Source organism: Bos indicus, chromosome 20, assembly GCF_029378745.1.
Source record: "Bos indicus isolate NIAB-ARS_2022 breed Sahiwal x Tharparkar chromosome 20, NIAB-ARS_B.indTharparkar_mat_pri_1.0, whole genome shotgun sequence".
In the NCBI taxonomy this organism is placed as follows: Eukaryota; Metazoa; Chordata; class Mammalia; order Artiodactyla; family Bovidae; genus Bos; species Bos indicus.
The window spans coordinates 37213833-37237661 of record NC_091779.1 but is presented as its reverse complement, the minus strand read 5'-3'; the positions used below and the strand labels follow the sequence as shown (position 1 = coordinate 37237661).

The 23829-nt window shown below is 37.1% G+C and overlaps 1 protein-coding gene across 3 annotated transcripts in view; it reads left to right on the top strand.

Moving 5' to 3' along the window:
* NIPBL (NIPBL cohesin loading factor) overlaps positions 1–23829 on the top strand; it is a 204324-nt gene that overhangs the window by 50755 nt on the left and 129740 nt on the right. The window lies entirely within an intron of this gene.

Sequence of the window (23829 nt, the reverse complement as noted above, 5' to 3'; positions counted from 1 at the left end):
ATATGAGACTACAGGGTATTTATTAATAAATGATAAAACCCAGCCAGCATTGGCAGATGTGTTCACTACTATTTGTAGAAACTTGAAATACAGTAGTATATTAGATTTACAAATAGGGTCTTATTAATGTTTAGTCTTATAAGGTATAAGATAAGATCCAATTCTGAGTGTTTTACTGATGACTAATTTCCATTCTAGAAGTTCCTAATGAAGGCGGTTAAGAATTCAGTTAGTTGTCTGCATTCTACTAATTGTCCTATAGATGGCATTGTTCTAATTTGTTTGCTCCAGTCTTTGCTTTCCACGCAGAACCATTGTTTTTATCTTTAGAATTTTTTAATTTGTATTGCCTAAGTGATTAATCAAACTAGATCAGATAACGTGAAACTCAGTGAAAATAGTTAGCTGTTAACTTTGGATAACAGCTGTTTTTCTCCGGATCTAATATCTGAATTTTTAATCTTTTATGTGTTAAAACTGAAGTTAACACAGAATATATTGAATTAAAAATAAATAAAATTATTTTATAAAATTATTAATAAAACATTTGAGTAGTGTGATTTTTTTTTAATGTTTTTTAAGGAAATTTTATATAAGTTCATATAGTTTCATGGGTCTTCCTTGGTGGCTCAGATGGTAAAGGAACCTGTCTGCAATGCAGGAGACCTGGGTTGGATCCCTGGAGAAGGGAATGACTACCCACTCCAGTATTCTTGCCTGGAGAATTTCATGGACAGAGGAGCCTCATGGGTCACAGTCCATGAGATCGCAAAAAGTCGGACACAACTGAGTGACTTTCACTTAATAGTTTCATAGTTTGTCAGCATTGTAGAAATTTTTTAAAAATTGTGTTAAGTGGTTAGGAGCATGGATTTTTAGATTTGAGTCCATATTTTCACTCTGTTGTTTTTGACTGTGTGAATTTAGGCAAATTGCTTACCTCTTTAAAAGAGTTTCAGATTCTGCAGTAGTTTGCAAGTTGGTAAGGGCAGGGACACTATATTGTCTGGTGTATAGTTGTATTCATAGTGTCTGGTACCTAGTAGGTAATCAATTTTTAATGATGAATAATACCTGTGTTGCACGATTGCCATAAAAATTGAATAGTACTATAGGAATATAAAGCAGCTAGTACCTTGCATAGGAGTTATTAACTGCTATTGTTATCAGCAATAACAGAAAACTCCCAGTCTTGCTACATGACATGAGTTTTCTTAGATTCTCATCTCATTTTGTCTTTCAAAGTTTGCTTTCCCCATCCCCATCCAAGATGTTGCTTCAGTTTTTTATGATACTTCCCAGGGGCCTCTGCCAAAGGCGCTTTTCCTTCTTACTTTCAGCATACCAGTATCTTTGTTAATGCAATTTTATATATCTTATATCCTTACTATCATCAGATTAAGAGACAATAATTGCATTTTTAAAGGATAGTGTTTTACAGTGTTATTAAGCAAGTCATTTTGTCTACTTACACAGGTATTTCATAAACGTAAAGTGGGAAGTTAAAACACCTTTTCTACTATAGAATCTCAAAAGACAGTGTTTACTGTCTTCTCACTGATTTTTGTATACGTTATCTCACTTAATCTTTAAAATAACTGTGCACTGGGTACTATTATCTCTTTATATTTGCTAAGACCTTTAAAGAGGCTCAGAGAAGGCAATGGCACCCCACTCCAGTACTCTTGCCTGGAAAATCCCATGGACGGAGGAGCCTGTTAGGCTACAATCCATGGGGTTGCTAGGAGTCGGACACAACTGAGCGACTTCACTTTCACTTTTCACTTTCATGCATTGGAGAAGGAAATGGCAACCCACTCCAGTGTTCTTGCCTGGAGAATCCCAGGGACGGGGTAGCCTGGTGAGCTGCCGTCTATGGGGTCGCACAGAGTCAGAAATGACTGAAGTGACTTAGCATTGAAGAGGCTAATTAAATAATCCAAAGTCATGTAAGTGGTGGAATTATAATTAAAACCTCTGTTCTTGCCACTATTCCTGTTGGTTGAAGTCTATTTCTTTTTGAGGCTGTGCCAAGAGAAAGTACCTTACATCCTGCGTAACTTTTGGTTTGTGTTATCTGTTCATTTTCCCATGTTCCACTCACATTTCTTGATTTCTTTTTTTTCTTCCATTCTTTGCAAATACACCAAGAACCCAGTATTGCATACTCTTCTAGTCTTCTGGGTCATAAATTTGTTTTAATCTTTTGCTTTGCTCATTTTGCTAGGTATTCATTTGTGAATGTTTTCTTATACCTATTCCTAATCCAGTTCATTCGGTAACTTCCTCATCTCGTTATTCCTGTGAGAATAAGTATTTTTTCCTGACTTGATCTCTTTGGCTCTCTTCACAAAAATCTTAACCACTTTTGAGCATTTGTCACATACATCTTTGTTGACTTTTAGTAACCTGTTTTGCAAGGGAGAATTTTTCTTTTTATTACAATTAATTATTTTATGTTGATTTTAGTTAACTACACTTTTTCTTAAGATTTCACTTTTGTCAGTGACAGAAAGCCACTTCTATAATTACCATATTCTCAACGATTAGCCTAGAATAGAATTGAGTTAGCCTTAAAATGCTTCTCGGAGAAGGCAATGGCACCCCACTCCAGCACTCTTGCCTGGAAAATCCCATGGACGGAGGAGCCTGGTGGGCTGCAGTCCATGGGGTCGCTAAGAGTCGGATACGACTGAGCGACTTCACTTTCACTTTTCACTTGCATGCATTGGAGAAGGAAATAGCAACCCACTCCAGTGTTCTTGGCTGGAGAATCCCAGGGACGGGGGAGCCTGGTGGGCTGCCGTCTATGGGGTCACACAGAGTCGGACACGACTGAAGTGACTTAGCAGCAGCAGTAGCAGCAGTAAAATGCTTCTGTCAGTCTGTTCTTTCTTATAGTAGCATTGTACCTCGAAGTTATAGTAGGCTCTGAATACTAGTAAAATGAATGTGACCATAGCATTTTATGTTGGTTACATTTTAGATTTGGTTGCCTTCTAATTTCTATTATTTGATTGCTTGTTATAGGTGTTATATATTATTTTATGCCTTTTCCTCATAGTAATAATAATAATTTAAAGCTGTACTACTGCACTTCTCATTCAGCACTGGGGCTAAAACGGTGCAAGGTGCTCTGTGTATGTTGTTTCTGATCATCAGTGACCAGTAAGGTTGCAGCAACTATCCCAACTTGCAGATAGAAAAATAGACCTCAAAATAGTAAATGACTTGCATAAGTAATAACTATGTGTATATTACATTTATGTTCTTTGGTCTTAATGCTGTCACATTAACTGATATACATGTCATTTTTTAATTCCCATTATTTGACTGTTAAATCAACCAATTTTTAAAAAGACTTGAAAGAACAGTTATAGGTTTACAACAAAATTTAGGAGAAGCTACAGAGATTTACCCTTTCTCCCACACATGTGTAGCCTTTCCTACCTATTATCAAAATCATTCACCAGAATGGTACCTTTTTCTTTTTTTAAACTAAGGATAAGCCTACATTGACCCATGATAATCACTCAAAGCTGTGGTGTTATATTCAGTACATTCTGTGGATTTGGGCATAAGTGTAGTAACATATATGTATCATTATAATATCTTTTTTTTTTTCATTATAATATCTTAACAGAATATTTTCACTGCCCTAAAATTTTTCTGTGCTTTCTTTATATGTCTGTTTCTCTTCCCCATCTCCCTATCCCTGTCAATCTCTGATCTCTTTTTATTTGCTCCATAATTTTGCCTTTTCCAGAATGTCATATATTTGGAATCATACCATACGTAGCCTTTTAAATTGGCTTTTTTCATTTAATAATATGCGTTTTTCCAGTGGTCGTGTATGGATGTGAGAATTAGACTATAAAGAAAGCTGAGCGCCGAAGAATTGGTGCTTTTGAACTGTGGTGTTGGAGAAGACTCTTTGAGAGTCCCATGGACTACAAGGAGATCCAACCAGTCCATCCTAAAGGAGATCAATCCTGGGTGTTCATTGGAGGGACTGATGCTGAATCTGAAACTCCAGTACTTTGGCCACCTGATGCGAAGAGCTGACTCATTTGAAAAGACCCTGATGCTGGGAAAGATTGAGGGCAGGAAGAGAAGGGGACAACAGAAGATGAAATGGTTTGATGGCATCACCGACTCAATGGACATGGATTTGGGTGGACTCAGGGAGTTGGTGATGGACAGGGAGGCCTGGCGTGCTGCGGTTCATGGGGTCGCAAAGAGTTGGACATGACTGAGCGACTGAACTGAACTGAATATGCGTTTAAGTTTCTTCCATGTCTTAATGGCTTAATAAGAGCACAAATAATATTTCATTGTTTGGATATATCACAGTTTATTCATTCACCCGTGGGGGGACATCCTGGTTGCTTCCAAATTTTGGCAATTAAGAATAAAATATATAAACATCTGTGTGTAGCTTTTTTGTATGGACATGTTTTCACCTTTTGGGGGTAAATACCAAGGAATGCAATTGCTGGATTGTATGTTTAATTTTTTAAGAAATTGTCAAGCTGGCTTCCAAAGTAGCCGTACTATTTTGCATTCGTTCTGTAGTAAATCAGAGTTCCTATTGCTTCACATCATCACTAGCATTTGGTATTTTCAGTGTTCTGGATGTTGACCCTTTTTACAGATATTCATCAAGTAATTTTTAAAATACCAGTTGGTTGGATAGGATAGTGACAGCAGACTCTGCATTTGTTTTTCATTTATTATTCTCATTTTTTCCTTATTTGAGTGTATCACTCCCTTACAGTCTTCCCAGGGCCATACTGCTACTTCCTCTTAATTGTGTCATTTGTTTGTTTTCTAGATGGAAGTTACTTTATGCTTTAGTTGATTAAGTATTTTTTAAATGGTGAGAAGTTGCTTGTTTCTTTGTAATTTATTAATTTCTCAGTGTACAAAATTTTCTTTAAATACAAAATGAGATTTTTCTGTTGACAGAAACTTTAGAATATTGTATTACATATTGAAATTTGCTATCATAATCAGAAAGTTAAGGATTAAAATAGTTGTATGTTGTCATTTAAGGTTTAAGGAGTAAAGTGGGAAATAAGTGTAAAAGAGTACATATATTTGGTTTCCAAAAAGGAAAAGAAAATATAGGTTTATTCAATTTCTTTCTTGCTGACTTAATAAAAATGTTAATGACTATTCCAGTTATCTGCTGCTGTGTAACAAAATACTCTGGAGTTCAGTGTGACTTAAATTTAACAGTCATTTTCTTATGTTTCAAGATTTTGAGTCAAGAATTCAGGAAGGTCTCAGCATTGTTTATGTGGTGTTGATGGAGATTACTTGGGAGGTGTTCAACTCACTGGTCTGTGTGGTCCAAGATGGGTGCATCAGGGAGTGCCACTTGGTGAAGATGGCCAGAAAGCTGAGCAGGAGCGTCAACCAGAGTACAGAATAACCAGCATAACTTTTGCGATAGTGTGACATTTGATGTACTGCGTCAGAGCTTTCAGTCCAAATATTTTTTAAAAACCAATGTTAGTATTACGAACATAATTTTTTTTGGTTCCCTGATTCTTTCCCCTACCTGAGCACTGTAAACCTTTTAACAAAACATTGTCTGTCAGAAACATTATAGTTTTCAATTCTTTTTACAGTTTCTTCACAGACATGTAAAAAACTCTTTTTTATTGGAGTATAATTGCTTTACAATGTTGTATTAGTTTCTGCTATACAGTGACAGCCACATGTATACATATATCCCCTCCCTCCCTCTCCTACCCCATCTCACCCATTTAGATCATCACAGCACCGAGCTGAGCTCAGGTTCCCACTGGCTATTTTACATATGGCAGTGTATTTATGTCAGAATTAATCTCCCAATTCATCCCACCCCACTTCCCCATCTGTGTCCACATGTCCATTCTCGTTATAAAAACTGATTTTTATAAAACTCCAGCTTTATTGATGGAGCTGTTGAAGATTTTCAGTGGATATGAGTGCAAGAATAGAATAAGAATAGAAAAAATACAAGTTTAATAAAGGAATTAATTGAATTAGAACTACAGGAATTAAAGCTCTAAATATGGGTAAAGTGTCAAGAATAGGAGAAAATTTCAAAGGAGGATGGTATTCAATTCTGGAATAGTATCTTGCAGTTTCCAAAGTGGTGAATGTGTACTGGAAAAAGTATAGAAAGGTAGTACTGGGGATGTGCTTTAAGCTTATTGTGCAAAAGCAGAGGAAATTAGAACCTGTAGACATTAAAAAAAAAAAAAACCTTATCCTTTTAAAATGCCTATTTTGCTGTGACTTTTCTAATAAGCATAATTCTTATATTTTGGAGATGTAAGCACAAACTGTTGAAAGGAATTATTTGGAGGTTACTGCTGTGAAGTGTCTGAAAGAAGTGTGGAAAAATGGGCATTGGCTTTGAAATCAGATGAGTTTGGTTTTCTTAATTCTAGCTTTATCATTTATTTGTAAGATTTCTGGTAACTATGACAGGTTACTTATTTTGAATCTCAGTTTCTCCAGTTCTTAAGTAATTCTCTTCATGAGGATATTTTGAGTACTAAATGAGATAATAAATACGTAAAGGGCTCAGAGTTTCTTTCCTTTTTTCTAGAAAACAAAAGGAATCAACATTGGGATTACAAGAGATTTGCTCATACGAGTGAACAATTAATCATTTGTTTAACTGTTTCCTGGATATTTTCCCAGTTATTGAAAGTGAAAGTCTCTCAGTCGTGTCCCAAATCTTTGCGATCCTGTGGACTATATAGTCTATGGAATTCTCCAGGCTAGAAATGCAAAGAAGTTCCCTATTATTTCTTCTTTATAATCTACCATTTTCTTCTTTCAATAAAATCATAGTGCACAGAATGAGCAGAGTCAGGAGACTGGAATTGTACTGGGATTTTACAATTAACCTTGCACGTATGCTCTTGAATGTGTCATTTCATCTCTTTGCTCATATGTACGACAAAGGGATTGGACTGGGTAATTTATAAAGATGCCTTCCCTCTCCTACATGTCAGTGATTCTGTTCAAAGCAAAGTAATTGTATTGACTGTAACTGCCATCATAGGGAAAGTGAAATAGTCTTTACATGTGACAGGCAATGAGCTTGCTTAAATAAGATGATTGCGTTCCTTATTCCTCACCGAAAGTTTTAGTCAGGTGCAGGTTAGAGCTAGTTGATACCACCAAATCAGTGTTTCTGTTTGAATTCCAAGAAATTCTTAGTATATGCCTAATATGTACAAGTTTTTTAAAAATTATGTATGATTATCTTTAAAGAAAAAACGACCTATGGAAAAATCAGTTCTGTCAGTTCAGTCGCTCAGTCATGTCCGACTCATCGCAACCCCATGAACCATAGCACACCAGGCCTCCCTGTCCATCACCAACTCCTGGAGTTTACCCAAACTCATGTCCATTGAATCGGTGATGCCATCCAACCATTTCATCTTCTGTTGTCCCCTTCTCCTTCTGCCCTCAATCTTTCCCAGTATCAGGGTTTTTTCCAGTGAGTCAGCTCTTCCCATCAGGTGGCCAAAGTAGTGGAGTTTCAGCTTCAACATAAGTCCTTCCAATGAACACCCAGGACTGATCTCCTTTAGGATGGACTGGTTGGATCTCCTTGCAGTCCACAGGACTCTGAAGAGTCTTCTCCAACACCACAGTTCAAAAGCATCAATTCTTCAGCACTCAGCTTTCTTCACAGTCCAACTCTCACATCCATACATGACCACTGGAAAAACCATAGCCTTGACTAGACGGACCTTTGTTGACAAAGTAATGTCTCTGCTTTTTAATACACTGTCTAGGTTGGTCATAACTTTCCTTCCAAGGAGTAAGCGTCTTTTAATTTCATGGCTGCAATCACCATCAGCAGTGATTTTGGAGCCCCCCAAAATAAATTCAGCCACTGTTTCCACTACTTCCCCATCTTTTTGCCATGAAGTGATGGGACCAGATGCCATGATGTTAGTTTTCTGAATGTTGAGCTTTAAGCCAACTTTTTCACTCTCCTCTTTCGCTCACATCAAGAGACTCTTTAGTTCTTTTTCACTTTCTGCCATAAGGGTGGTGTCATCTGCATATCTGAGGTTATTGATATTTCACCTGGCAATCTTGATTCCAGCTTGTGCTTCATCCAGCCCAGCATTTCTCATGATGTACTCTGCATATAAATTAAATAAGCAGGGTGACAGCATACAGCCTTGACGTACTCCTTTTCCTATTTGGAACCAGTCTGTTGTTCCATGTCCCATTCTAACCTGCATACAGGTTTCTCAAGAGGCAGGTCGGGTGGTCTGGTATTCCCATCTCTTTCAGAATTTTCCACAGTTCATTGTTAACCACACAGTCAAAGGCTTTGGCATAGTCAATAAAGCAGAAATAGATGTTTTTTTGGAACTCTGTTGCTTTTTCAGTGATCCAGCGGATGTTGGCAATTTGATCTCTGATTTCTTTGCCTTTTCTGAAACCAGCTTGAACATCTGGAAGTTCATGGTTCATGTATTGCTGAAGCCTGGCTTGGAGAATTTTGAGCATTTCTTTACTAGTGTGTGAGATGAGTGCAGTTGTGCGGTAGTTTGAGCATTCTTTGGCATTGGCATATCGAGGTATAGTTTACGTAATATAAAAGTCACCTGTTGCAAGTATATGTTGCAATTTAATGATTTTTAGTAAACATTTATTAGAGTTGTACAATCATCAACACAATTCAGTTTTAGGACTTGGACATGATAAACCAAATCACCCTACAAGCCTATATGTGGTTAGTTCTCACTCCTACACCCCCTTGCCCAGCCTCAAGCAACTACTCCTCTACTTTCTATTTCTCTACTTTTTTCTGGACATTTCATCTAAAGGGAATCATACCATATATGTAGTCTTTTGTACCTGGCTTCTTTCACTTAGCATAATGTTTTTGAGGTTCATTCGTGCCATAGCATGTATTGGTATTTTGTTCTTTTTTATTGCTAAATGATATTTCATTGTATTAATATGCTATGTTTAGTTTATTCTTTCACTGGTTGATAGACATGTGGATCATTTCCAGTTTTTTACTTTTATGAATAATGTTTCTTTGAATACTCATAAAGAAAAATAGCGTTAAGTCATGTCTGACTGTTGCGACCCCATGGACTGTAGCCTGCCAGGCTCCTCTGTCCATGGGATTCTCCAGGCAAGAACACTGTAGTGGGTTGCCATTTCATTCTCCAGGGGATCTTCCTGACCCAGGACTCAAACCCAGGTCTCGCTCATTGCAGGGAATTTCTTTACTGACTGAGCTACTCGGGAAGCCCATTGAGCATTCATGGACAGGTCTTTTCGTGATGTATGTTTTCACTTAGGTTCCCAAGAATGGAATTGCTGAGTCGTATGATAAATTAACTTTTTAAGAAACTGCCAAACTGTGTTGCAAAGTGGCTATACCTTCCTACCAGCAATGTTAAGGGTTCTAATTTCTCCATATTTTACACAGCATTTGATACGATCTCTTTTTGATCATGACCAGTTTAGTGAATGTGTTGTAATATCTCATTGTGTTTTCAGTTAGCATATTCTCAATGACTAATAATGTTGAGTGTGTCTTTGTGCTTTTAAGTCATTTATGTGTCTTCTTTGGTGAAATGTCTTTTCCAGCAAGTCTTTTCTCTGTTTAAACTGGATTCTTGTCTTATTCAGTTGAGAAAGTTTGTGTTCTGATACATGGGTATTGCCAAAAATATGATTTCCTTATTATTTTTTCTAGTCTGTGGTTTGTCTTTTTCTTGTCTTGTTGGTGTCTATTAAAGTGTCAAAGTTTTTAACTTTAAGAGAACTCCAGTTTATCAGTTTTATCATTTACTCATATTTATGTTATTTAAGAACTCTTTGCCTAAACCAAGAGTCAAAGGTTTTCTCTTATATTTTTCTTAAGTGGTTATATTGTTTTAGGTTCTACATTTAGGTCTTTGATCCATTTGAATTAATTTTTGTGAATGGTGTGGGGTAAGGGTCTGAGGTGTTTTTTTTTTTTTAATTTGAGGAGGTGGCATGTGGAATCTTAATTCCCTGAGTAGGGATCAGATCCTTATCCCCTGGCACTGCAAGGCAGATGCTCAACTATTGGCTACTAGGGAAGTCGCCAAAATCGAACTTTTAATTTTGTGATAATTGTAAATTGACATGTGGTTTAAGAAATACTACAGGGAGATCCTTTGTACGGCTTCTTCCAATGGTAACATCTTGTAAAAGTGCAGTACAATAAGTATCATAGTTGAGATTTTGAGATTAAAACAGTCAAGGTACAGAACATTTCTGTCAGCACAGGGATACCTTTTATTGCCTTTATTTAATCACCACGCCTCCCTCCTCCAACCCTTGTAACTTCTTTAAAAAGTTTTTTTCCTAAATATTCTTTGTGGTGCTATTTTGAATGGAATTGTTTTTCTTATTTTCATTTTCACATATTTACTAGACAATAGAAATGTAGTTGATTTTTATACTTTGATCTTATACCTTGTGACCTGGCTAAGTTCGTTTCTTAGTTCTAGTAGTTTTTGAATGATTTCTTAGGATTTTCCATATGCAGTCTAATGTGATCTGGTAATAACAAGTTTTGTTGTTCAGTTGCTACGTCATGTCTGTCTCTTGCAAGCCTATACACTATGGCCCACCAGGCTTCTCTGTTAGTGAGGTTTTCCAGGCAAGAATACTGGAGTAGACTGCCTCTTCTAGTCAGAATGTACATAATAGCTTTTAATTTAATTTTTAAAGTTTATTGTTTCCTGTCTTTGCTGCTTTGGCTGGGATCTACAGTACAACATTCAGAAGAGGTAATAAGAGTAGACATCTTTATTCTTCTGCTATTTGGGGGAAAGACTTCATCATTAAGTATAATGTTAGTTGTAGACTTTTTATAGGTGTCCTGTAAGTAGTTGAAGAAGTTCTGTTTCTAGTTTTTTGAGCATTTTTGGTACAATGTTGAGTAATTTGTCATGTGCTTTTTCTGCATCTCAGTGAAATGATCATGTAGTTCTTGTTCTTTATTCTGTGAATATAGTTTTTGTATTAATTAATTGATCGTCGGATCATTAAACCTACCTTGCATTCTCAGGATAAATCTCACTGGGTGATAACATATAGTCCATTTTAGTATAGTGATGAATTCAGTTAGCTAATTTTTTAAGAAGGATATTGATCTACAGTTTTCCTATGTTTATGTCTAGGTTTGGTATAAGGTAATAATGACCTCAGAGAACAAGTCATTTCTTAAATATCTCATAAGCTTCATCAGTTGAACCATTTGTTTCAAGACTTCTTAGTGTGAAGATTTTTAATATGTAGCTCAGTGTCCTTAACTGTTACAGATTTATTCAGATTTTCTGTTTCTTGTAGTCAGTTCTGGTAGTTGTATCTTTCTAGTATTTTCTTTTTAATGTAAGTTCCCTAATTTGTTGGTTTAAAGTTGTTCACAATATTCCATTGTGATCCTTTTAATTTCTATAGAATCAGTAGTGGTTTCTTCTTTGCCATTTCTAATTTTCGTAAGTGGTACCTGCTCGTCTCTTATTTTTTCATCATTGTAAGGGTTTGTCAATTTTTAAATTTTTTTTTCAAAGAACCAAATTTTGAATTCATTGATGTTTCTCTTGTCTTTTTGAGGTTTATTTCATTCATTTTTACTTGAATTTTTACTGTTTCTTCTTGCTTTGGATTTAATTTGCTTTTTTCTGGTTTCTTAAGGCATAGAAACTTAGGTTATTGGCTTGAGACTATTCAAAGACAGGTACTTAAATCTAAATACTGTAATGTAAATACTGCTTCAGTTGTAACATACAAAGTTTGATGTGTTTTCTTTTTTTTTTTAATTTAAATTTATTTATTTTAACTAGAGGCTAATTACTGACAATATTGTATTGGTTTTGCCATACATCAACACGAATCTGCCACGGGTGTTATCTTTTCATTTTTACAGTTCAAAATATTTTTATTTCCCTTCTGTTATCTTCTTTGATCTGGAAGTTTTCCCAGATTTATTTGTTATGGATTTTTAATTTTATTCTATTATTATCAGGAAACATCCTTTTTATGATTCTAAACTTGTTTAGATTTGTTTGTGGCCCAAAATGTGGTCAGTTTTGGAGAATGTTCTATGTGTGCTTAAAAAGAATGTGTCTCTGAACAGTCTGGGTGGAGTGTTTATAAATGTAAGTTAGGTCAAGTTGGTTGATAGTGTTGTTCAAGTCTTTTGGATTCTTTCTGATTTTCTGTCTAGTTCTGTTCATTCAATTTCATTCTTTAAGTTTTTGCTTCATGTATTGGTGGTTCTCTTGTTACGTATGAGTGAATACATTTGTAAATGCTGTATCTTCCCAATATAATTATGGACTCTTCTATCATTATGAAATGATCTCTCTTTGTCTTTCTTACTGTTTATTTCATCTATTTCATCTGCTATTACTATAGCCACTTGAGCTTTCTTTTCATTGCTGTTCATATGGAATATCTTTTCCATTCTTTTACTTCCAACCTATTTGTATCTTTGCATCTTTGCATCTAAAGTCTGTCTTTTGTGGAAGTAATGTCAGTTTGGTCTGGATGGTTTATCCATTATTTTAATCTTGCCTTTTGAGTGGCATGTTCAGTCTATTCCCATTTAATGTGATTATTGATATGATTGAATTTATGCTTGTTGTTCAGTCACAAAGTTGTGTCCAACTCTTTGCAACTCATGGACTGCATGCAGCATGCCAGACTTCCCTGTCGTTCATTATCTCCTGGAGTTTGCACAGACTCATGTCCATTGAGTTGGTGATGCCATCCAACCGTCTCATCCTCTGTCATCCCCTGTTCTTCCTGCCCTTAATTCTTCTCAGCATCATCTTTTCCAATGAATTGGCGCTTCACATCAGGTGGCCAAAGTATTGGAGCTTCAGCTTCAGCATTAGTCCTTCCAATGAATATTCAGGGTTGATTTCCTTTAGGATTGACTCTTTTAATCTCCCTGTCATCCAAGGATCTCTCAAGAGTCTTTTCCAGCACCACAGTTTGAAAACATCAATTCTTTGACACTCATCCTTCTTTATGGACCAACTCTCACATCCATACATGACTACTGGAAAAGTCATAGCTTTGACTATCCAGACCTTTGTTGGAAAATCGATATCTCTGCTTTTTAATATGCTGTTTGGATTTGTCATAGCTTTTCTTCCAAGGAGCAAGTATCTTCAATTTTGTGGCTGCAATGTAATCCACAGTGATTTTGGAGCCAAGGAAATAAAATCTGACACTGTTTCCATTTTCCCCCATCTGTTTGGTATGAAGTGATGGAACTGGGTGGCATGATCTTAGTTTATTGAATGTTGAGTTTTAAGCCAGCTTGAACTCTACTTTTTCACCTTCATCAAGAGACACTTCAGTTCCTCTTTACTTTCTGCCATAAGAGTGGTGTCATCTGCGTGTCTGAGGTTATTGATATTTCTACCGGCAGTCTTAATTCCAGCTTGTGATTCATCCAGCCCAGCATTTCACCTGATGAACTCTGCATATAAGTTAAATTAACAGAATGATAGTATACAACCTTGATGTACTCCTTTCCCAATTTGGAACCATTCCATTGTTCCACATCTGGTTCTAACTGTTGCTTCTTTACCTGCATAGTGGTTTCTCAGGAGGCAGGTAAAGTGGTCTGGTATTCCCATCCCTCTTAAGAATTTTCCACAGTTCGTGATCCACACAGACAGAGGCTTTTGAGTAGTCAGTGAAGCAGAAATAGATGTTTTTCTGGAATTCCCTTGCTTTTTCTATGATCCAGAGGAAATGATCCAAAGGATATTTAATATCCAAAAGATATTAAATTAAAAGATGCTTGCTTCTTGGAAGAAAAGTTAGAACCAACCTAGACAGCATATTAAAAAGCAGAGACGTTACCTTGCCAACAAAGGTCCATCTAGTCAAAGCTATGGTTTTTCCAGTAGTCATGTATGGATATGAGAATTGGACTATAAAGAAAGCTGAGCAACGAAGAATTGATGCTTTTGAACTGTGGTGTTGGAGAAGACTCTTGAGAGTCCTTTGGACTGCAAGGAGGTCCAACCAGTCAATAAAGGAAATCAGTCCTGACTATTCATTGGAAGGACTGATGTTGAAGCTGAAACTCAGTACTCTGGCCACCTAATATGAAGAACTGACTCATTGGAAAAGACTCTGATGCTGGGGAAGATTGAAGGCAGGAGGAGAAGGGGATGACAGAGGATGAGATGGTTGGATGGCATCACGGACTCAGTGGACATGGGTTTGAGTAAACTCTTGTTAGTTGGTGATGGACAGGGAAGCCTGGTGTGCTACAGTCCTTGAGGTTACAAAGAGTGAGACACGACTGAGCGACTGAACTGAACTGAAAGGATATTTGCAGTTTGATCTCTGATTCCTCTGGCTTTTCTAAATTAAGCTTGTACATCTGGAAGTTCTTGGTTCACGTACTGTTGAAGCCTAGGTTGAAGGATTTTGAGCATAACCTTGCTAGCATGTAAAATGAATGCAATTGTGTGATAGTTTGAACAGAACCCATCTGCCAATCCAGGATACTTAAGAGATAGGCGTTCAGTCCTTGGGTTGGGAAGATCCCCTGTAGATGGAAATGGAAACCCACTCCAGTATTCTTGCCTGGAGAATCCCTTGGACAGAGGAACCTAACAGGCTACAATCCATAGGCTCGCACACAACTTAAGCTACTTAGCATGTTGAACATTCTTGGCATTTCCCTTCTTTGGGACTGGAATGAAAACTGCCTTCTTTTGTGTTGAATATTATTTTAGTGTACCATTTAAATTCCTCTCTTTTTTTTTTTTTTGCCACTTTTACAAGTTATTTTTTAGAAGTTGCTCTATGGGTTAAAATATGCATCTCAGCTTATCACAGTTTACCTTTATAGCTGAATTTTTACCGCAATAGAGTACTGGAAAATGAAAACTTTAAATTACACTTGTCTAGAATGGTAGTACTAAATTAAAGTTCTTTCTGAATAATCATATTTTTTAATACATTGATAATTCTTTTTTGTCTCGCATTTTAATGTTTTATTCTTTTGTTTGTTTTGAGGTGTAGTTTATAAGTTTCATATGCGTAACATAGTGATTCACAAGTTTTAAAGGTTGTACTCCATTTATAGTTATTATAAAATACTGGCTGTGTTCCCTGTGCTATGCTATCCTTATAGCTTATTTATTTTATTCATAGTGCTTTGTACCTCTTAATCCCACCTCTATCATGCCCCTCCCCTCTTCCCTCTCTCCATTGGTGAACACTAGTTTTTTCTCTGTATCTCTGAATCTCCTTCTTTTTTGTTATATTCAAGTTTATTTTTTTAAGTAAGTCATATCACATAATATGTGTCTTTCTCTGTTTGACTTTACTTAAGCATAATAATACCTTCCAAGTCCATCCACATTGTTGCAAATGGCAAAATATCCATTTATCTGTTGATGGACACTTAAGACTGCTTATGGCTATTATAAATAATGCTCTTAGATACATTGGGGTGCCTATATCTTTTCGAATTAGTGTTTGTTTTCTTTATATCTATACCCAGGATTGGAATTGCTGGATCATATGGTAGTTCTAGTTTTTTGAGGATGCTTCATGATGTTTTCCCCACTGGTTCCACCAGTTTTCATTTCCACCAACTATGCACAGGAGTTACCCTTCCTCCACATCCCTGCCAGTCTGTTACTTACGGTCTTTTTGTTGATATTAGATCTAACAGGTGTGACGTTATATCTCATTGTCATTTTGATTTGCATTTCTCTGATGATTAGTGATGTTGAGCATCTTTTCTTATGCCTTTTGACTATCTGTGTGTCTTATTTGGAAAAATGTCTATTCAGGTCCTCTCCCTATTTTATTTTATATTTCTAAGTTATGATATTGTTCTAGTGTATTTTTTGTGATAGGTAACTATATGTGTCAGTATTTAATAGAATTTATATCTAAAGCTGTTATCAGAGGCTTTATTTAGTTTTGCTATTATATGAGTTTCGTAGTTGTAATAAATTCCGTTTCTCCATTACAACAGCTATAGTAATATTTCTCCAAACTGTTGCTCCCCATATTTTGTAAATATGTAGCATTCCTGTTTCTTATGTACAATAAGCAAGCTGGACTAGTAATGCTTAATTTTTCCTCTACCTTGAAGTTCTCTGATTCTATTTAATCAAAAGTATCTTATGGAAAATATAATATTTAATTTGAAACATTTACATATCTTCCCTGGTGGCTCAGACGAAAAGAATCTTCCTGCAATGCTAGAGACCCCAGTTCAGTCTCTGAGTCACTAAGATCCCCTGGAGGAGGGAATGGCTACCCACTCCAGTATTCTTACTTGGAGAATTCCATGGACATAGGAGCCTGGCGGGCTACAGTCTATGAGATTGCAAAGAGTTGGACATGACTCGTTGAATAACAGTACTTACTTAAAACTTACCCAGTGTTGGCTGATGTCTAATCGATAGCAGTAGAGACATATCTGAGCTTTAGTCTAGGAGAACTTAATCTCTTAATTTCAAGAAGAAAAAGGAGGCTTGTAAATTTAGGAGCCCCATCACTTGCTGAAAGTAGATGTTTGTTTTTAGTAGCAACTTAATGGTAATTTTTGTTAAAGGATTTAATTTTTTAATGTAATAATTAAATCTAAGGCTGAGCATATTTTAGTTGTGGTTTCAGAAATCAATAGTGAAAATTACCAGAGTTCATTTAATTCAGCATAGATAAGATACCAAGTGGATTTGATTTTAACTTTCTTTGTGCCCTCATCAGCACTATAGCATTAATGTTCGATAAGTAAGAAACTAGTAATATTACTAGCTTCTTTTTTTAATAGAATAAATTATGCTTTATCACACTGCAAAATTGTGGCATTGTGAAAATAAAAAACATAGAGCTGTTTTGAGTTTTGATCTAGATTTTTCCAAGGACTTAAAATTATTTATTTATTTATTTAGCTGCACCAAGTCTTTGTTGCAGCATGCAGGATCTTGCATTGAGACATGTGGAATCTAGTTTCCTAACCAGGGATCAAACCTGGGCCCCTTGCATTGAGAGTGTGGAGTCCTAGCTTCTGGACCACCAGGGAAGCCCCTGTATTTTTCCAAGGATATTAAATTACCAATTTATGTAAACACTAATTTTTCTATTTTCCTTAATACAATACTGAAAGCAGGAAAAAGTATTCTAGCATTTAACTGTAGGTTTCCCTTAAAATTTGGTTCTCTTACCAATAAAAGCAAATATGAGGCTGCTAATAAGCCTAACATATGAAGATCATTGTTTTAAGATCATCTGATTATGTTCAGTTATGACTCCTTGATGTCATCACCCTAAATATGAACTATGGACGGAGGTTTGTGACATTGTACAGGAGATAGGGATCAAGACCATCCCCAAGAAAAAGAAATGCAAAAAGGCAAAATGGCTGTCTGAGGAGGCCTTACAAATAGCTGTGAAAAGAAGAGAAGCAGAAAGCAAAGGAAAAAAGGAAGGATATACCCATTTGAATGTAGAGTTCCAAAGAGTAGCAAGGAGGGATAAGAAAGCCTTCTTCAGCGATCAGTGCAAAGAAATAGAGGAAAACAATAGAATAGAAAAGACTAGAGATCTCTTCAAGAAAATTAGAGATACCACGGGAATATTTCATGCAAACATGGGCTCAATAGAGGACAGAAGTGGTATGGACCTAACGGAAACAGAAGATATTAAGAAGAGGTGGCAAGAATGCACAGAAGAACTGTACAAAAAAGATCTTCATGACCCAGATAATCATGATGGTGTGATCACTCACCTAAAGCCAGACATCCTGGAATGTGAACTCAATTGGGCCTTAGGAAGTATCACTACGAACAAAGCTAGTGGAGGTGATGGAATTCCAGTTGAGCTATTTCAAATCCTAAAAGGTGATGCTGTGAAAGTGCTGCACTCAATATGCCAGCAAATTTGGAAAACTCAGCAGTGGCCACAGGACTGGAAAAGGTCAGTTTTCATTCCAATCCCAAAGAAAGGCAATGCCAAAGAATGCTCAAACTACTGCACATTTGCACTCATCTCACATGCTAGTAAAGTGATGCTCAAAACTCTCCAAGCCAGGCTTCAGCAATACGTGAACTGTGAACTTCCAGATGTTCAGGCTGGTTTTAGAAAAGGCAGAGATCAAATTGCCAACATCTGCTGGATCATGGAAAAAGCAAGAGAGTTCCAGAAAAACATCTACTTCTGCTTTATTGACTATGCCAAAGCCTTTGGCTGTGTGGATCACAATGAACTGTGGAAAATTCTTCAAGAGATGGGAATACCAGACCAGACCACCTGACCTGCCTCCTGAGAAATCTGTATGCTGGTCAAGAAGCGACAGTTAGAACTGGACATGGAACAATTGACTTGTTCCAAATTGAAAAAGGAGTACGTCAAAGCTATATATTGTCACCCTGCTTATTTAATTTACCTGCAGAGTACATCATGAGAAACGCTGGGCTGTAGGAAGCACAAGCTGAAATCAAGATTGCCGGGAGAAATATCAGTAACCTCAGATGTGCAGATGACACCACCCTTATGGCAGAAAGCGAAGAAGAACTGAAGAGCCTCTTGATGAAAGTGAAAGAAGAGAGTGAAAAAGTTGGCTTAAAGCTCAACGTTCAGAAAACGAAGATCATGGCATCTGGTCCCATCACTTCATGGCAGTAAATGGGGAAACAGTGGAAACAGTGGCTGACTTTATTTTTGAGGGCTCCAAAATCACTGCTGATGGTGATTGCAGCCATGAAATTAACAGATGCTTACTCCTTGGAAGGAAAGTTATGACTAACCTAGACAGCATATTAAAAAGCGGAGACATTACTTTGCCAACAAACGTCTGTCTCCTCAAGGCTATGGTTTTTCCAGTAGTCGTGTATGGATGTGAGAGTTGGACTATAAAGAGAGCTGAGCGCCAAAGAATTGATGCTTTTGAACTGTGGTGTTGGAGAAGACTCTTGAGAGTCCTATGGACTGCAAGGAGGTCCAACCAGTCCATCCTAAAGGAGATCAGTCCTGATTGTTCATTGAAAGGACTGATGCTGAAGCTGAAACTCCAATACTTTGGCTACCTGATGTGAAGAACTGACTCATTAGAAAAGACCCTGACGCTTGGAAAGATTGAAGTCAGGAGGAGAAGGGGACGACAGAGCATGAGATGGTTGGATGGCATCACCGATTCAATGGACGTGAGTTTGAGTCAACTCTGGGAGTTGGTGATGGACAGGGAGGCCTGGCATGCTGCAGTCCATGGGGTCGTGAAGAGTTAGACACGAGTGAGCGCCTGAACTGAACTGATGCATGGACAGGTCCTTACTTAGATACATGTAACACACGAGTTCATTAAAGAAAAAGATTATGAAGCACAGTAGTAGAGGATGGTTTCAAAGAAGAGGTGGGGCTTGGAGAATAGGTAGAGTTTTTTTGGTATAGAAAGGAAAAAAAACAGTATAAGGAAATGTATTCATGCAAGGTTTGAGGATAAGCATATTTTGGAATCAGTGAAAAGATCAATATGGCAAGAATGGACAGTTTATGTTGGAACAGAGGAAAATAGAAATAGAAATAAACTAAAAATGAGGAAAGGGACTTTGGAATTAAGTTTGTAGATTTTTTTTTGAGGTTCCTTATGGAAATAAATAATAAAAACAGTTCTCAGATTTCAATAGTGACACAGTGAAAGGTGTTCTTCACTTGACTTCTAAGAATATATTGTATTTGATTTCCTATATCAACACCACTGCCAAAATAAAACACACTGGGCAAGTTTTAAGAGTTCTCTTTAATCTTTTCTGTCCTTAGAATATATCTCAGTGTATTAGTTTACATGGGCTGCTGTAAAAAAATTACAATAATTTTGGTGGCTTGAAACAACAGGATTTTATTCTCTCTCAGTTCTATGGGCCATAAGTCTAAAATCAAGGTGTTAACAGTTTCATTCTCCCTGCAGGGGCTCTGGGTAAGAATCCTTTGCCTCTCTTCCAGCTTCTTGTGGCTCCAGCCATCGCGTGGTTTGTGGCTGCATAACTCTAGTCTCTGCCGTCATCTTCACTCGGCCTTCTTCACTGTGTGTGTCAGTGTGTCTCCCATTTCTGTCTTTCATAAGAACACGTTCATTGGATTTGGGGTCCACCCTAAATTCAGGATGATCTTATCTTGAGATTCTTACATTTGAAAGACCCTTTCCCAAATGAGGTCACATTCATTGATTTAGGTGGACATATTTTGGAGGAGCCCTTACAATTCAACCCACCACACTCAATAATTTTATACAGTCAGAGTCCTGTGGTGAGAATTACTTGGTTAAATTTTTGTGTGTGTGATGATGTTATTCAGTTCAGTTCAGTCACTCAGTTGTGTCCAACTCTTTGTGACCCCATGGACTGTAGCACACCAGGCCTCCTTGTCCATCACCAACTCCCGGAGTTTACTCATACTCATGTCCATTGAGTCAGTGATGCCATCCAACCATCTCATCCTCTGTTGTACCCTTCTCCTCCTGCCTTCAATATTTCCCAGCATCAGGGTCTTTTCAAATGAGTCAGTTCTTTGCATCAGGTGGCCAAAGTATTGGAGTTTCAGCTTCAGCATCAGTCCTTCCATGAATATTCAGGACTGATGAATGAATATTCAGGACTGATGATTATATTATTTGATAATATAGTTATGCTGCTTGTGTTTGATTTTAGAGTTTGCCTTTTTTTAAAATTTGATTTAATACTGATTTCTGAATGTAACATTTACATGGTTCCAAAGTCAACCCAGTAGGGAAGGTATTGGGAAGGTATACTCAAGAGCCTCACTACAATCCCATTCCCACCTTCCCTAAGGGCTAATGATTACATTACTTTCAACTTTATCTTTCCTGATTTCTTTTTATGGTTAAACAGTACCTATATATATTCTCATTTCTCCTTCATTCAGGAGAGATTGCATTCTGTATACGTTTATTTTGTACCTTGTTTTTTTTTTCACTTGGTTTTTCCTAGGAATTACTCTTGTTTCAGTTCATAGTTCTCATTCTTTTAAACTACTGTATAATATTCCATGATATGGATGTACTGTACAGTCAGATTCCTGTGCTGAGACATTAGATTGTTTTCATGTTTTTATATTGGAAATAACGGTGTAATGAATAACATTTTGCATATGTTCTACATATTTGTGGAGGGTCAGCTTCTAGAAGTGGGATTACTGAGTCAAAAGTTTATGTAAATGTATATGTGTGTGCTGTGCTAAGTCACTTTAGTCGTGTCCAACTCTTTGTGACCTCCGTGGACTGTAGCCCACCAGGTTTCTCTGTCCATGGGGTTTTCCAGGCAAGAATACTGGAGTGGGTTGCCATATCCTCTTCCAGGGGATCTTCCCAACCCAGGGTTTGAACCATTGTCTCTTTGTTCTCCTGCATTGGCAGGCAGGTTCTTTACCACTAGCGCCACCTGGGAAGCCCATGTAGTTTTGATATATATGCCAAATTAAACTACATTTTGCATTCTAGCCAGCAGTGTATGAGAGTACTTGTTTCTCAACAGCATCCATAATGGTGTGTTAACATTTCTCATTTACCAGGTTGGCTGGAATTCAGAAACTTGCTCTCAGTATAGTTTTAATTCTTGTAGTAACGGTAAGGCTGAACATACTCTTCTTGTGTGTTTAAGCGCCATTTTATAGCTTTTATATCTGAATGATTTGAATGATGACAAATTGTTTTTGAATACTGAGTCTACATCTTAATTAATTTTTGTACTTTGTGCTCTTCATTTACGTTTGTTCTCATCTTTAAAATGAGACCTATTCATTGAGTTATTATGAAGATCAAATGAAAAAAAGGGGGGGGCGGAGAATGTAAAGCAACAGGCACAGTGCCCAGCACATACTTAGCAACTAGTCAATACATATTTTCTTCTCTCCCTCTATACCTCAGTTTATATACATACACTGCCTACTAGTAGGCAGTCTAGTAAGTGTGTGTCCAAGGTGGGGCCAAGTGTATTTAGTGGGGCAGTGGGTGAAAGTGTATTTAGAGAGGGAGAAGGAGGGAGAGAGAGAAAGACTTCTGTAACAGAGAATTTATGACGTGTTAAATAGTATAGACAATACCGCCGAGAGTAAAAGGAGCCTGGTGGGCTGGAGTACATGGGATTGCAAAGAGTCGTACACGACTGAGCACACACACAAGATGTTTTATTAACTTTCTGGCTTTCATATTCTGAAAATTGTAATAACATTTTGCATAATCTGTTGTTAGAAATTTGGCAGCATGATCCATGTGTTAGAGCAGCATCAGACTTTTTTCCGAAGGAGATTCTAACCTCCCTGAGGTTTCTATGTAGAACATATTTTGAGTAAACTCCTTAAACTTCGTAAAGTTACCTCTCTTCATTTTCCTTGCCTAGATTGGTTGGCTAATAAAACATATATTGCTACCCTTAGTAATACTGCATGTTTGTATTCCATTTCAAACATGTACTCTGGACCATTTCAGTTTTTGAAAAGTCCAGTTCTGAGAAAAATTAATGGAGGACTGTTCAGTGGCAACGTTCTGTCCATCCATTCCTCTGAATATTTACAATTTTACTCTTCGATAGAACTGTACTATTAGAGATCTGTGGATGGATTGCATTATTTTGGCCCCTTGTAGATTTGTTTTTATTGAATTGTCCTTTTAAATGGATGTGATTTAAAAAAAAAAATAGCAAAGTAGCTCAAAACATTTGGGGAGGTTTTTTTTAGGGATGCCTTCAAGGACTTTCTTCGTTATATCATCCAGAACCTTCTTGATGTGAACTCACTGATGCAATTTCCCTCAGATCACAGTGTCTTGGAAAAGCTGTACTTGTCCTGGTCAGTTGCTTCACTTTTAAAGACACTATGTATTCGCTTCTTTTCATTCCTAACTAGGAAACTTAAGCCACATTTGAAGGCCAACTCTTGGGAGTTTTGGGGCGCATTGTACTGTGCTTTACTCTGTACTGTTTTTATTTATTTTCTTTATCCCAGCATGTCCTTTGTTCAGAATCCTTCACTTGATTTATTTTTCAACCTATGTATTCTTCTGGTAAACTGTTTCAGATCCTTATGGAACAACACACAATGTGATATCTATGTTTATGAATGTATGTATATGTGCGTGTTGCACCTTTAGTTACCCAAGCTAGAACCTGAAAGTGGTCCTGGATTCCGTCTCTCTCCACATCCAAGTTGTCGCCAGATTAATCTCTTTCTGTATATTTGCCCTTTTCTTGCTATTAACCTTGCTTTCTCTTTGTTCAAGTGGTAGTCTATTTCCTACCTAATGTTCTTCCTTCCTTCTAGTACCTTTCTACAAGTTTAGCACCTTCTCTTCCACAGCGCTGCTATAGATCATGCTCTAATATCAAAATCTGTTCATATAATTTTCTTAATATAAAGTGTTTCTATGACTGCCTATAGCAGTCAGTCAAATTTGGACTCCTTAACCTAGCACATAGGCTCTTTTATAATCTGGCTTTTGTCTGTTTAACCTCCCTCAGTCCACATGCGCGTCATGCAGTTTCACAGCTTTCTCCCTTTGCACTTGCTTTTCCTTCTGCCCGCAGCACCGTTTCCACTCTTCATCAATACCAAGCTTTCAAAATTCATTACAGGTGACATCTTCCTCAGAAGGTTTTCCCTGTCTTCTAGCCCAGTAGTTACCACTGTGGCCCTAGGGTCAGCAGCATTAGCATCATTGGGAAATTATTAGAAATGCTAAATCCTTGGCTATTACTCAAGGTTTACTAAATTAGAAACTCTGGGCATAAGACCCAG